Below are 15,540 nucleotides of genomic sequence, written 5' to 3'. Positions count from 1 at the left end.
GTAACACAGCCCTTTGATCACCTATCTCTGTTTATCCCAATGTTCGAGATGAACTTGAAAGACAATGGATAAATAGGCTGGAGCTGAAAGCCCGACAGGTTTTTTTTTTTCTTATTTTGGACTGCTTTTTGTACCAGAATGCAGCTAAGGAGAGCTGCATTTCTCTCAGTGCAGGAATGCAGGCACGTGGCTAAAATGGACTTTTGTCTTTGTGCTGCCTGCGTGAACCTTAGAGTGCAGCAGGTATTTATGGCCTCATAGGCACACGGTAATTAGCTGTGTTATCTGGGCACGGCAGCGCTCAGGGCAGCAGGATGGATCCAGCGCCTGCTCTGGGTTCCTTGTCTCTGCAATCTGCCTTTGGTGAGAGCTCAGAGCGACGCGAGCAGGGCAGCAGTGAGGATCTCTGCACAAACACATCGCAGCCAGAGCAGCCTCCTCACCACAACTGTAAAAACCACTCGGGCTTTTTAGATGAAGAAACAGAACAAAAATGATCTGTGAAGAGATAGAGGAAGGTTTGTGTATTTTTTAGCTGCAGTCTGATAGCAGCCTCCTATCCTACTCTGTCACTACTCATTCCTTACTCAGGATTCCTCGCAGAAAAATGAAATGTTGCCGTCACCCTTTACCTTACTACAATGAACAGCTGTAATCCTTCTGCTTGGGGAGAAACTAAGCATTGAGTGGTGTTCAGTGGCCATGAGAAATTGTCAATGCACAGCTTAATGTCACGCTGAATCAGGTGATAAATCCTTTATGTGGCTCTCTATCAGGTGTAACTGCGCTGCTGAAGAAGAGTTTTCATTCTGTGCTCAGGCTGGGTTCTAAAAATGTTTGTCAGAACTCAGGAAAGAGCTATTTATGCTTTGTTATTTTTAAACTGTAGTACCTAGCTCTGAAGAGATTTTGTTGTGGTTAGGCTTTTTCAGAAAGTCAAAATAAACCAAATAAACCAGTTTGGTTAGGTTTCAAAAATAGAATACACGTGTAAATCAAAGTGCTGTATTTATTGTCTCTGCAGTAGGAATGACTGTTCAAATAGACACAAATTATAGCCTAGATTTTTAGTTTTTAAAAAATGTGTCCTCTTTTTGGAGCTCAAATAATGCTTATTCAGACTGGGTTTTTATTCCCTGTGCAGGTGGCACTCATCAGTTTAGCATCTCCACATTAAATTTATGAAATATTATTCTGAAATTATTTTCATGCTTTGATATTCTCAGTATCCAGTGCTACCCCAGCTGATCTGGTGCATTTGTCTTGTGCTCTTTGAAACTTCAGAAAGGAGATTTACCCAGGTTCTCAGTCCTTTCCAAAATTATCTGGAATTTAACTGCTATTCCTCCAACACATTCCCCGCTATGGGGAAAAACCAGTTATAGTCACCAGATAAAATAAATTTGTACCTGTCAGACCCAACAGGGAGGGAGCGCTTTGAAGCCACGTGCCTTTAGGGATATTTTCTGTTTGCTTTTTCTCAGTTATCTGTGCAAACGAGGTGTGGAACAGCAGAGGACCCCGAGGATTGGCTGGGTGATGGCAGAACTGGCTGGGAGCAGGACCTGCACTGGGCAGCTCGGGTTTCACACCAGGAGAAAGGGAAATCTTGGGCAAAAGTGCCGCAAAAGAGAATCCAAATGTAAAATTATCAGTGAGGAAGGGCTGCTGTAACTTTGTTTTTTCAGTAGGAGATTGTTGTTTACTGTTCGTAGAGCTGCACTCTCAGAATAATTTAATTACTGCAAGGCTTAATGAAAAGCTGTTTCAATTTATACTCTGAAGTGCTCCCACACAAACTGGTATTGAAAATCTACATAACTGATATTTTCATCCAACATATTTATTGTTAATTTTATAGAAAGACACTCAAGAACCATACAAGTAGGAACATCTAATAGATTATAGTAAGGAGATTATAGTTTTATAATGGTTCTTGGGTGTTTTTCTATTTTCACATGGAAGAGAGAGATTTGGCTTCCAAGATTTGGCAGAAAAGCTGCTGGACCCCAACAGTAACCACCTTTGGCTGGATATGAACAAAGTAAAAAATTGATGATTTATTCAGGACAAAGCAACAAAAATCATAGTTTTCATTTCAGCAAAACAAGTTAACTGCACTGTTAACAGCTTCATATATGAGGTGTCCTGTTGTTGTAAGGTAATTTATGCAATTTAAATTCTCAATGCATGAAAAACCCAAACTAAAAATTATATTTCTACTCCTTTGAACACTTTAGTGACACAGGGAAATAATAAAGCCTTTCAGCTGGATGATAAAATATAAATAGTTTCTGCATCATCATACACATAAGAGATGCCTTATTTGGCTTCTCTTTTAGGTTGCTCATGCTTGATTTGTTCGAGGCACTTTCTTCATGGGCTCTGTATGCTGGAGTTCTTTTGTGTCTAATCTGACCTAAACTTTTTCCTAAGTAATTAAAAACAAACAAACAAAACAACAACAAAAAAAACCTTATTGAGGAGTTAGAGGATGATTTGTAGCGTAATCAAACCTTGCAGAAGGACAATGTGGCTGGATAAAATGGCAAAGTTTGTCCACAGCAATCCTTGGCTTGAGGAGGGAGGGAGGAAGATTTGATACACAAAATTCCATAATAATAAAGTGTGTATATGCATTTCTTGTTTTTTCCAGCCAGCATTCCACTCCTAATTCTTGCTGCTCATTCTTCTGAGTCTTAGAGGCATTAAGGACACAATTAAGGTGATGTGGTGGCACTTAAACATTTGATATTTTTGGAGAATCCCCAAGTGAAGACTGGGAGCCCAGGAACATTGCACACAGCAAATGGAATCACCACAAATAAGGAATTTTTCCGTGCTCCTTTCCAGCAGGCAGGGTGAAAACTCTTCTCAAAGCTGGGGATGGAGCATCCCTGCCATGAGGAGGCTGAGGTGGCTAAAACCAACTAAAAACCTTATTGAGGAGTTAGAGGATGATTTGTAGCATAATCAAATTTTGCAGAAGGACAATGTGGCTGGATAAAATGGCAAAGTTTGTCCACAGCAATCCTTGGCTTGAGGAGGGAGGAAGGAAGATTTGATACACAAAATTCCATAATAATAAAGTTTCTAATAATAATAAATATTTCTAATAATAATAAATAATTCTAATAACATTTCTAATAATAAAGTGTGTATATGCATTTTTTCTTTTTCCCAGCCAGCATTCCACTCCTAATTCTTGCTGCTCATTCTTCTGAGCCTTAGAGGCATTAAGGACACAATTAAGGTGATGTGGCGGCACTTAAACATTTGATATTTATGAAGAATCCCCAAGACTGGGAGCACAGGAACATTGCACACAGCAAATGGAATCACCACAAATAAGGAATTTTTCCGTGCTCCTTTCCAGCAGGCAGGGTGAAAACTCTTCTCAAAGCTGGGGATGGAGCATCCCTGCCATGAGGAGGCTGAGGTGGCTAAAACCAACTAAAAACCTTATTGAGGAGTTAGAGGATGATTTGTAGCATAATCAAACCTTGCAGAAGGACAGAGCTTGGACTGTGGCTGGATAAAATGGCAAAGTTTGTCCACAGCAATCCTTGGCTTGAGGAGGGAGGGAGGAAGATTTGATACACAAAATTCCATAATAATAAAGTGTGTATATGCATTTCTTCTTTTTCCCAGCCAGCATTCCACTCCTAATTCTTGCTGCTCATTCTGAGCCTTAGAGGCATTAAGGACACAATTAAGGTGATGTGGTGGCACTTAAACATTTGATATTTTTGGAGAATCCCCAAGTGAAGACTGGGAGCCCAGGAACATTGCACACAGCAAATGGAATCACCACAAATAAGGAATTTTTCCATGCTCCTTTCCAGCAGGCAGGGTGAAAACTCTTCTCAAAGCTGGGGATGGAGCATCCCTGCCATGAGGGGGCTGAGGTGGCTTTGCCTGTGTGACAGACCCACAGGAGGAGAGGGAATGAATGAATCCCCAGGATTTTGTCACAGCCTGAAGCCCAGGGGTTTTCATTCTCCTCCGATCACTGCTGTTTGTACAGGTAGGAACCCTGCAGATGTGAAAGTGCAAGGGCTGATTGTGTGCCTGGATATTCACACTTCAAACACCTCACCCACATCAGCCTGGGGAAGAATGCTGATAATTTTCAGTTTATTTTGCAAAGTCTGTTCAGTTTTTGTTTCCCTTCTGCTCCAGTGCTGTAATGTTTCAGTTTCCCTGGTTGCTTTTCTGTTTCTTTCTTGCAATTATTGTCTTCCTTTGCATGTGCTGCATTGTTTAACTCTGAAATCTGGCTTGCCTTCCTCCAGATCTGTGTTTATTTGCTCCATGACTGCACTCCTTCACTGTTCTGCTCTTTTAAAAGGAGTTTAAAACTTTCTGAAAGGTCCTTGGCAAAACCTGCTCTTTGTGAGGTGGTTTTCCCTCCTTTCCTGCTTTCTTTTCAAGCTCCTCATGGTGTTTATATTTTATATTACAGTATTTAAAGATCCTTTTGCATATTTTGCTAAAATCTGTACTACTCTACCATATTTCATGGACATGCTGAGTCTAAAGCCATGTGAATATTTATTGTACACACTGCTTTGAGTGGATTTTGGGATTTTTTTCCTCCTGGGCTAAGTTTTGCAGTCAGATACATGGATATGACTGTTCAAATTGTATACATAAACTGGATCTGTGCATCATGGCACTTCTTCAGTTGGAATGTGGCATTGAGATGTTACTCTGTAAGAACTTGTAAAGAATGATTTAGATTTTAAATTTTGCCCTCAGCGGATACCACCTCAGTCTGGATTTGGTTTTCTGGTAGGTCTGAGCTGATGGCAATGGGGAAGAGGAAAATTAGAGAGTAAGGTCTTTTCTTAATAGCTGGAATCTCAGCGTGGTTTGTCTTGTAAAAGGTGCTATAAAAGCTTAAATATCTCTTTTAGCAATATCCTGTAAATTGAAGGCATTGTTACACTGAAATCAGTGGTAAATTTCAGAACAGGTGGGAATCACAGCATTTTGGAGACATGGAAACTTTTGTTTCAGCCCTCCAGAGCTCCTGGTTGCCATCCCCATTCCAATCCCCTATTCCTTGGAACCACACCTCTTCGTAGGAGGCACCAGCACCTAAGAACTCTCTTGAATTTTGGGATTTTTTCTTATTTGTTGCTCAGGAGAGGCAAACCCAACAGTGCTGCTTTGCCTTGTCCTTGCCATGCCTCTCTGAGGTTAACTGACTTTAGCTGAACTCAGGTTTCGGTTTATATCACAACTTTCTTCCGTAGAGAAATCCAAAATAAGGCAGAGAATTTTGCTGGAGGCTCTTTTTTAGAGTAACGCTTATTTAATTAACAATTAATGTAACTTACATGACTGTAAATGCAAACGTGTAATGCTCCTTAAAAACACTTCTAGGAGAAACGTTTTCCTTTGCAACGGCTACCCTTAGAAACTGGATTTTGGGGTGGTAATTTATTATTTTGATGTACAGTTCTGTATGTTTTCAAAGCTAAAATGAGTTGAGGGCGAGCAGAGCCCTTTGTACCCCCGCTTTCCCATGGAGGCTGTGCGGAGTCACACAGGGACTGCAGCCTCACAGCTGGTCCCCGTCTCCTCCAGGAACAGAGCTTGCACGCGATTACTTTTTATTTATTTTTTTCTTTCTCCCCAGATACCTTTCCCAGCAGCTCACACCCCACCCCTGAGCTCGTACCGCCCCTTGGGAATCGCTGCCTGCTCGGTGCAGAGCCGGGCTCCGCTGAGCGCAGGTAGGAGCGGGCAGGGCTGGCTCAGCCCAGGTAAGGCAGCGCTGCCCGGCCACAGCTCAGGGCTCCGCTCTGCTGCACCGGACCCGACCACCGAGGCTGCTTCATTGACTAATTAATTGTCAAATTACAAATTAATGGTCAATCTACCGAGGGCTCGACCGAGGCAGCGCTGCGGGCCGGCTCGGCAGCTGAGGGCGGGGGTGCCTGTGAGGCGGCCCTGAGGGGAGCCGGCTCTGCCGCTGCACCGGCGCGGCGGCAGCGCTCATGCCGCTCTCGCAGGCCGGGTGGCGGGCAGGGCTGGAGGCGCGGCGGCGGCGCCGGGATCGCCTCCTTCCCTCATTCCTTCCCTCCCTCCTGCCGCCGCCGAGCCCGCGGCGCCTCAGCCGCTCCCAAATGGCGGCGGGGCGGAGCGGAGCGGGCCGATCCAGGGCTCGGCGCTCCTGCGCCAGGCGGGGAGGCGGGAGCGGCCGGGCAGGCGGGCGCAGGGACGGCGTCGAGCGCCGAGCGGGCGATGGGCGGGGATAAATGTCTGCCTGGGCGCGGGGCCGCCATTTTCTCTGAGGCGCGGAACGAGCGGCGCCGGGCGGCACCGGGGCGCGGGGGACCCGCCGGGGGCCCGGGACACAGGTACGGGTGGCCGGAGAGTGCCAGGGCCGAGCGGGAGAACCGTTCCCCGTATTTCCTCTCTTTGCGGCGCTGCGTTCCGCGCTGGCGCCGCTCCGGGCTCGGCCCCGGGCGCGCTGACCTGGCCGCCGCCTCGGCCGCTCGGCCCCGGCGGACATTGGGGAGGACGAGGAGAACCGGACGGCTTCAGGCCTGCGGAGCTTCGCGGCCGGATTGCCCGGGCAGGGCCGGGGGGATCGGTGCCGTGAGGGCCGGGGCGGGGCGAGGGTGCCCGAGGGTCGGGGGGAGCGGGGCTGGGTCGTGGCCGCCGCCTGTCAGCGCCAGCGCGGAGCCGCGAGGGTGGGGGAGCAGCCCGCAACGCTGGGGCCGTGTCCTCTGAAAGGGGAGTGAACAGCGGGCATCCCGCACTGCTGGGGCTGTGCCCTGTGCAGGAGGGTGAACAGCGGGCATCCCGCACTGCTGGGGCTGTGCCCTGTGCAGGAGGGTGAACAGCGGGCATCCCGCACTGCTGGGGCTGTACCCTGTGCAGGAGGGTGAACAGCGGGCATCCCGCACTGCTGGGGCTGTGCCCTGTGCAGGAGGGTGAACAGCGGGCATCCCGCACTGCTGGGGCTGTGCCCTGTGCAGGAGAGTGCGAGTGGGCATCCCGCTTAGGATGAGCAGTGGGATGAGCATCCCGCAGCCCTGGAGCCATGCCCTGTGCAGGGAGGATGAGGAGGATGGGCAGTGGGATGAGGGTCCTGCAGCCCTGGAGCCGTGCCCTGTGCAGGGAGGATGGGCAGTGGGATGAGGGTCCTGCAGCCCTGGAGCCGTGCCCTGTGCAGGGAGGATGAGGAGGATGGGCAGTGGGATGAGGATCCCGCACAGCTGGAGCCGTGCCCTGCCCACAGCCAGGGCTGTGCTGTCCTGCTCTCCCCGGGTCCCCGCTGTGATGCTGTGGCTTTGTCCCTCCTATGCTTCCAGCCTGACCCTCCTGTTAGTGTCATCCATAGTCTGCTGAACTGGGAGTAGAAAACACCTTTAGGTGTAGCAGCACAACTGAATTCTTTCTGCTTGGGCACTCTTTGCTCTGAATTGCTTGCTGGATCATTTTTTGCAAGTTAAAATCCGTTAGACATTTGCAGACAGGGGTGAGATTGCTCTGAGTCCTTGTCAGCTGTTCAGCCCTGCCTGCAGCAGTGGTGCTGTGCAGGAGCAGCTCCAGCCCTGTCCTGTTTGTGCCTCTCTTTCTCTCCAGCCTGCACACACCGTAACGTGCCTGTCCCACTGCTGTCGCCTCACCTGTGACAGGCTAACAGGCCAAAGGACTTGTGCAGAATTGCTTCCCTGCTTAGCCTTGGAGTGCCAGCCAGAGATGCAGGGACTGCAGAACCAGTTGCAGTGGGATTGCTGCAGCACAGTTTGTGTTCCAGCTGCAGCTTGTAGGTGTGCAGAACCAGAAGGATCTGCAGTGGTGTAAAACTCAGAGTATTTCCAAAACTGAAGCCAGCTTAAAGTATCTGAAGGTGTTTTTTATTTTAATGCTTCAGAAGAACTCATCTGCAGCTATTGCCTGAAGGATCCCTGCATTGTTCCAAAATGGAATGGGCTTGCTTATTCTTCAGGCTGTGTCTGCAGTGTTGGTGCAGAAGGAGAGGTTGAGTTGATGAATGTGAGAGTTAATTCCAGGCAATTCTCTTAAATCTCTTCTGGGGACACCCACTCAGAATGGAAGTGGCTTTAGTTTGGTTTGTCTTAATGAGAATTTTCTGCAGGCAAACCCTGAGGCTGCAATTAATCATGAGAGATGTAGGGATCTCTGTGTGTGCTCATGAAATGAATATGGTGACTGATTAATGCAGTAAGCAATTTAATCTTGGATTATTAAATCAGAAGTGAAGTAGCATCGTTGGGTTGGGCAGTGATGCTTTCAGAGTCCTGCAATGTGCTTTTCATATGGTTTGTTGCTATTAATATTGTCAGGACTATTTATTGTGCAACATTGCAGATTAACCTGCTTTGAGGGAAAAGCTGAAAGTAGCAGGAAAAAAGCCTGGTTTTTTTTTTCCAAAGAAGATCTAAACCTTATTTTTTTCAGTTTAATTCCTTTTCCATTTTTTATTCTTAACCAAGAGTGCATTCTGTTCAAATGATGTATGAAGTCACTGCTGTCTCAGGGCTGGACTTACTCTATCTTATTAAAGGAGCTCATTTTGTGAACCACAAACATGACCCACGGAAATCATTGCTCAGCACTTCTTGTACGCTACATCAGCAGTAATTCCTTCTGGGACATCTCCTCCCCTCCAGATTATTTATGTGGCTCTTTGTGCTCTTGGAAAAGCAGGAGTTGAGAAGAAAACCACGTTTTCCTTAAATTCAGAGCTGTTGGTTTCCAAGCTCCTGTAGGAGATGGGAAGCAAAAGCTGTTAGGTGGAATTATTTTATATGAAGGAGCCTTCAGTCACGATTCAGTGCAGGAGTTGATGTTGTGGATTCAGGATGTTTAAATGGTTTTTATTTTGCTAATTAAGTTCGTAGAGCAAATGAAGTCGGGCAGTTGAGTGCAGGTTGGTGTTTGGGTCTCTGCTCACAGCCGAGTTCATTTGTGCTCTCCTGTGCTGCCAGAGGGGTTCTGTGTGTCACACCTGTGTCACACCTGTGTCACACCTGCAGCTCCCCCTTCTGCTGCTCCTCTCCTTCCACACCCCGCGGTTCTGCTCCTCCCCTTCCCGTGCTGTCGCCGCTCTGCTCCTGCCTCCCAGAGGGACAGACGGACAGACGGAGGGAGGGATTTCCGTGGCTCTGGGCTCCTCCTGGGGATGATGTGCTCCTGCTGGGATGCCCTGGCTGATGGAGAGCAGGGAATTCCCCCACGCCTCAGCTTCCTATTTCTGTATCCTGTGGGAATGTCCCGTTCTTTGTGCCCCTGCCTAACTTTAAGAATGGGAAATGCCCAGGAATTGCTGCAGGAGAGGCAGGGCAGTTGGTGCCACCAGGTGCCCAGGGCACGAGGATAATGGGATTTGTGCAGCTGCATTTCCAAAACTTTTGTGGCAGTTCAGGAAACAAATGAGTGTTTGGCCTCTGTGTGCAAATGAGTGCTTGGACAGGATGATTGTGCTGTCAGAAATAAATTCCTAGACCATCTTCTAAATTAGAAGCACAGAAACCTAAAAAGTATGCAGTGAAAAATAGTATTTAGAGTTCTGTTTATAATCATTAAATTGCATAAGTTAGTGATCTTTATTTGGGGAAGCAACAAAAGTCATCAGAACAAGATGAAAACTTGTGATTTACCAAGTAGTGTGATTGAAGCATGATTTCAGTAAGTTTCACATAAGTTTAATTTGTAAACAGACATGTTTACATCTACATTGTATTGATTTTGATTGATTTTGTGTAATTGCTTATGCAAAACTCTTTGGTGTTTTCTAGTATGAAATACATCCACTGTGTATTGAATAAGGTTGTGGAAACATTTGGTCAGCTTTACAAATTAATTGGAAGAGGAATTGATGTAACAGTAGGGACTTGGCTAAAAATTCAGAATTTATGACAAATTACCAAGGTATTTTAGCCATGAGCATTCATTAGCTCATGGCTTTTGAGACAGCATGAAGCAGTTACAATTTATTCTGTATAGTAACCCATGTTTAGTGATGTTCTTATTTTTTCTGAAGAGAAAGTCTCTTTTGGCCCGAGTTCTGTGAAGAATTCTCCGAGCTCTGCTGGCTCTTGCTGTGTGCGCTGTTTTTTTGTAAACAACGCTTTTGCTTTGAAAAGCAGCTGGCTCACGTTTATTCCTTTAGTGACTTGAATATTGTGTTTGTACTATAAATGTCATCTGTTTTACACAGAGTTGATTTTATTGCAGCACTGTGTACTGACCTTTTACAGTTTAATAGAATATGGTCATTTGTGTACTGAAATGCTGCAGTGCACACAGCAGATGAGGATAAACAAAGTGCTGCTCTGGAGTCATTTGTAAAAGAGAAAAGCATTTTCAGAGCTAGGAATTAGAACTGATCATTAATAAATAGCATGTTTATAAGTATCCTATTGAAGTGATGTAGTCCATGTGATTGAAATGAGAGATTTTAGCAGCAGAACTCCGGGTTTGTGTGGCACAGCAGGGTGGCCATTGCGGGGTTTGTGTGCAGGTGTCATTTCTCTGGAGCAAGGGAGCAGAGGAGAGCAGCAGCACGGTTAAATCAGAGTGTTCACTTGAGGCAGAATCGCCCTCAAACCCCGAGTGCAGGTGGTGACTGTGACACCCGTGCCGTGTTTGGCCCTGGCTGTGGTGGGACCTTGTGTCCAGCTCCGCCCTCTGAGCCCCTCCCTCTGCGCTGGGCCTGGCTCACCGGCGCTGCAGTTTTTGCTTCATCTCAGGTTCAGCTCGGTTTGTACCTGCCGTGGTTTCCCTCACAGTTGTGGGCTCTCAGCCTGTGTTGTGCCTGGGTCACCGGGTGCTGCAATTTTCCCTCAGGTTCAGCTCAGTTTGTACCTGCCGTGGTTTCCCTCACAGTTGGGGGCTCTCAGCCTCACCCTCCGTGCTGTGCGTGGATTGCTGGGTACTGCAGTTTCTGCTTCATCTCAGGTTCAGCTCAGTTTGTACCTGCCGTGGTTTCCCCTCCCGTGTCTCTCTCACCCTCTCCCTCTGTGCCGTGCCTGTGTCACCGGGTGCTGCAGTTTTCCCTCTCGGGTTCAGCTCGGTTTGTACCTGCCGTGGTTTCCCCTCACAGCTGTGGGCTCTCAGCCTCTCCCTCCGTGCTGTGCCTGTGTCACCGGGCTGTGTGCAGTTTTCCCTCTCGGGTTCAGCTCGGTTTGTACCTGCCGTGGTTTCTCCTCACAGCTGTGGGCTCTCAGCCTCTCCCTCCGTGCTGTGCCTGTGTCACCGGGCTGTGTGCAGTTTTCCCTCAGGTTTAGCTCAGTTTGTACCTGCTGTGGTTTCCCTCGCAGTTATGGACTCTCAGCCTCTCCCTCCGTGCTGTGCCTGGATCACCGGGCGCTGCAGTTTTCCCTCTATCTCGGGTTCAGCTCAGTTTGTACCTGCCGTGGTTTCCCTCACAGTTGTGGGCTCTCAGCCTGTCCCTCTGCGCTGTGCCTGTGTCACCGGGCACTGCAGTTTCCCTCTCAGGGTTAGCTCAGTTTGTTCCTGCCGTGGCTCTGCCCCTCACTGTTGTGGGCTCTCAGCCTCTCTCCGTGTTGTGCCTGGATCACCAGGTGCTGCAGTTTTCCCTCTCAGTTTGTACCTGCCGTGGTTTCCCCTCCCGTGTGGCTTTCACCCTCTCCCTCTGTGTTGTGCCTGTGCCTGGATCACCGGGCGCTGCACTTTTCCCTCTATCTCAGGTTTAGCTCAGTTTGTACCTGCCGTGGTTTCCCCTCCCGTGTCTCTCTCAGCCTCTCCCTCTGTGCTGTGTCTGGATCACTGGGCACAGCAGTTTTCCCTCAGGTTTGGCTCAGTTTGTACCTGCCGTGGTTCCCCTCACAGCTGTGGGCTCTCAGCCTGTCCCTCTGCGCTGTGCCTGTGTCACCGGGCTGTGTGCAGTTTTCCCTCAGGTTTAGCTCGGTTTGTACCTGCTGTGGTTTCCCCTCCCGTGTCTCTCTCAGCCTCTCCCTCTGTGCTGTGCCTGGTTCACCGGGTGCTGCAGTTTTCCCTCAGGTTCAGCTCGATTTGTACCTACCATGGTTTCCCTCACAGCTGTGGGCTCTCAGCCCGTGTTGTGCCTGTGTCTGGATCACCGGGCGCTGCAGTTTTCCCTCAGGTTTAGCTCGGTTTGAACTGCCGTGTTTCCCCTCACAGCTGTGGGCTCTCAGCCCGTGTTGTGCCTGTGCCTGGATCACCGGGTGCTGCAGTTTTCCCTCAGGTTTAGCTCAGTTTGAACTGCCGTGTTTCCCCTCACAGCTGTGGGCTCTCAGCCCGTGTTGTGCCTGTGTCTGGATCACCGGGCGCTGCAGTTTTCCCTCAGGTTCAGCTCAGATTGTACCTGCCGTGTTTCCCCTGCCGTGTCTCTCTGAGCCTGGATCACCGGTGCTGCAGTTTTCCCTCAGGTTCAGCTCGGTTTGTGTTTCCCCTGATTGTGCAGCAGCTGCCGCAGGGGTTTTGCAGCCCGGGCCGTTCCCATGGGCCGCCAGGATCGCAGTGCCCATGAGCCATTGGGTATTTTTAGTTCAGAGCCGGGACATTGCTTCCCTAACTCGCCCCTGGGTGTGCCGTGGGTTAACTGCGTTAATTAAAGCTGCCTCAGAGGTTCAGGCGCTAAGGAATGGCTCTGGGCCCCCAGCAGAGGTTTCTGTTACATAAATGTCACCATAGAACAAGCTGGAGTTCTGAAAGTGGGGATTTTTGGAACTCTGAGCTGACAGATTACCAAGAGGGAGGTGCAGGATAGTGCAGAACTAGAAGAAAGATGTCTCTAATGCTTTCATAAGGGAAAACATTTAAGATATTCTATTGAAACAATTTAACCATTATTCTTTTAATATTTTAAACAATACAATTTAGTGAAATATTTAATATTTTAAATATGGCCAATTTTCCTTTTTCTCTAATGTCTTTTTAGTCTGCTTCCAATGTATGTCCCTGTCAGCTCTACCAGTAATTTCTGCTGGCTTTTGCATATTCCTTTTTCTTGTTCTCAGCCATTTAAGAGTGTTTGCTCAAAGTCTGGTCATACTGACAGTATTTTATAGTGGCTTTTCAGTCTATTAGCACACCACAAAAGGCACTGCTCTCTTTACTCACTTGCTACCTGTGGCAGAGATGACTAAATTATCATTCTTTTTTCTTTATTCAGATTTTCTTTATGTATAAGAAACGTGAGATTTTACATGGGAGTTTTTTGGTGAAACTGAAGGAGGGAGGTGAAGATGTGTGTATCCCTTTTGTTTGCATGGAATTGTTGCAGAAATTGTACACAGAGGAAGAATCCTGCAAAGCAGAGCAGTTGTAGGGAGGACCATAACACTGGAAGTGTTGCTGGGAAGAAAAAAAAATAATCAAAAATACTGGTTAATCATACTTTAATTTTTTTTTTAATTCCTAATTTATTGCTACCCAAAAAATGCTATTTATATTGTTTCCAAATCATTACCATAGAAAGTACACTATTAAAAGTTTCTTGTAAAAGAGAAACTAAAGTGGATTTTAATTCCACTTAATGTGGAGGTAAGAGTGCCTGTAATTGCCTGTGCAGCTTTCACTTGCAAAGGTGTATTTTGACACATGGGAACTTGGGTTTGTTTAAACTTTACTTTAGAAACTTTGTTATGAAGTTTCTCTGAATGTTGGCACAGGATGTGACTCCACCTTCACAGGCAAGAAGATATTTTCTTTCAATTACTGAAGTTCAGAATTTACCTGGTAATTGCTGATTCCAAGGCTGTTGGTGGGTTAATATTTGCCTTATTTTGATGATTTCTGATAGCAATTGAATTCCTTCAGGTCCAATCTATTGCATAACTCCATTAAAATATTTTTTTTCAGTTTTTGTGTTGTAATTTGATGTGTTTGGGTTGTTTTGTTGGTGAAACTTGCATTATAAAATTCATGCATTCTAAGTATGGCTGAAGTGCTTAAGCTGTCTTTACTTTTGATTTTGCATGAGGCTGATGTTTTTGAAACAAGCACACAGTGCAACAAACATCTCTGATTATCCCAGGGCTGGCAGGTTTAAGGATGATGATCACTCAGTTTTCTTCAATTGAGGCAGAAAAGTGTGAGAGCACCTGTGCAGCTCAGTGAGCTGCTGTTCCCAGCCTTTCCTCCCTCTCCCTGTGCCTGCAATGGCTTTGGGAGCTGTGTCCAATCCATGCTGGGGAGGAGGAGCAGGCAGGAACCTGTTTGTGGTGCTGGGGTGGGAGGTGCAGCTTTCCCTGGTGCATAATTAGAGAGCTGAGAGCTTTGGGTCAGCTGCAAGGCAGGCTGGCTGTGGGGAGAGTCTGTGTGCTAAAACAGCATTTGGAGTGATCCCTGGGCTCACGGTGCTCAGCTTAGGGGGCTCTGATCTTTGTGTGCAAACGTGGCAAAACCCACAGAGGGCTCAGGGCTGGGGAGGGCTTGTTCAGGCTGCAGAAATGGGGTAAAAGGAGTTCTGGAGGGGTGGGTTTGGACTCTGTGGGGCAGAGTGTGTGTGCTAAAACAGCATTTGGAGTGATCCCTGGGCTCACGGTGCTCAGCTTGGGGGCTCTGATCTCTGTGTGGAAACGTGGCAAAACCCCACAGAGGGTTCAGGCTGGCTGCAGAAATGGGGTAAAAGCAGCTCTGGGGCAGAGTCTGTGTGCTAAAACAGCATTTGGAGCGATCCCTGGGCTCACGGTGCTCAGCTTGGGGGGCTCTGATCTTTGTGTGGAAACGTGGCAAAAACCCCACAGAGGGTTCAGGGCTGGCTGCAGAAATGGGGTAAAAGCAGTTCTGGAGGGGTGGGTTTGGAGAATGGGGTAAATGGAGGAGCTTCCAGTGTGCAAGGCTTTAATTTAGTGCTGCCATTTGACAAGAAATACACAGAATTCTGAGTGGCATCATCCCTGGGTGCTTTGGAGCAGGTAGAGAGCTGCTGTGGTGCAGGGCATGGATTCCAGCTCACAGACAGGCACAGCTCACTCGTGGGTTCCTGCAGCCTTTGAAGCTGCCTGGCCATGCAGAGGTTATAAAAAGAGAGCCAGCTGATGTTGCAATGTAAGCACTGCCCCTGGAGTGGAAAGACTGTCCTTTGGCATGCTCCCTGCTGCTATTTTTACCTATTCCAGTAAGATCTGCCCTTGTGATGTTCAATTACAGGACAGTACCTGGAATAATTTTCTGTTACAAAGTGCTGTATGTGCTGAAGAAAATGTTCAGTAAAATTGGGCAGATTGACACTAAAACTGTCATACACTGAAAAATATTTTTTCTTTTGTCAGCACAAAACTGTGACTACAAGAGAGTCTTTCAGGTTTTTTTCAATATTTTATGTCTGGCAGAGTTTTTATTTTTTTAAATTTTAGGTTCCTTTGTATATTGATTATTTGGTCTTTCTCAATTTCTCATGTGGAGACCTTAAACAGGCAGTGTGAGTTTTAAAGATTGGGATTAACAGTGTAGCCCAGAAATCAGTTTTTTGTCTTAATTTCTAAAAGACCAGCTGATGTTGACTAAATTTTATTTTGTATTCCTACACACTGTAGGAAATTAATATTTGTTTCTGGGAGT

General features: G+C 47.2%; 1 protein-coding gene across 3 annotated transcripts in view; it reads left to right on the top strand.

Annotated features, from left to right (window-relative positions):
• The first annotated feature begins 5,724 nt into the window (after positions 1–5,724).
• Positions 5,725–15,540, top strand: part of RAF1 (Raf-1 proto-oncogene, serine/threonine kinase) — a 49,208-nt gene continuing 39,392 nt past the window's right edge. For 2 of the 3 annotated variants that reach the window (XM_064724301.1, XM_064724299.1), the window contains exon 1: positions 6,267–6,371. The gene's annotated coding sequence lies outside the window, so the exon portion shown is untranslated. Of the gene's footprint in view, positions 5,745–6,266; positions 6,372–15,540 lie in introns of those variants that run through there. The other variant, XM_064724300.1, reaches the window with a different exon arrangement.

Source organism: Zonotrichia leucophrys, chromosome 12 (assembly GCF_028769735.1).
Source record: "Zonotrichia leucophrys gambelii isolate GWCS_2022_RI chromosome 12, RI_Zleu_2.0, whole genome shotgun sequence".
In the NCBI taxonomy this organism is placed as follows: domain Eukaryota; kingdom Metazoa; phylum Chordata; class Aves; order Passeriformes; family Passerellidae; genus Zonotrichia; species Zonotrichia leucophrys.
Note: the sequence above shows the minus strand (reverse complement) of the source record. Positions and strands in the feature narration are given on the sequence as shown.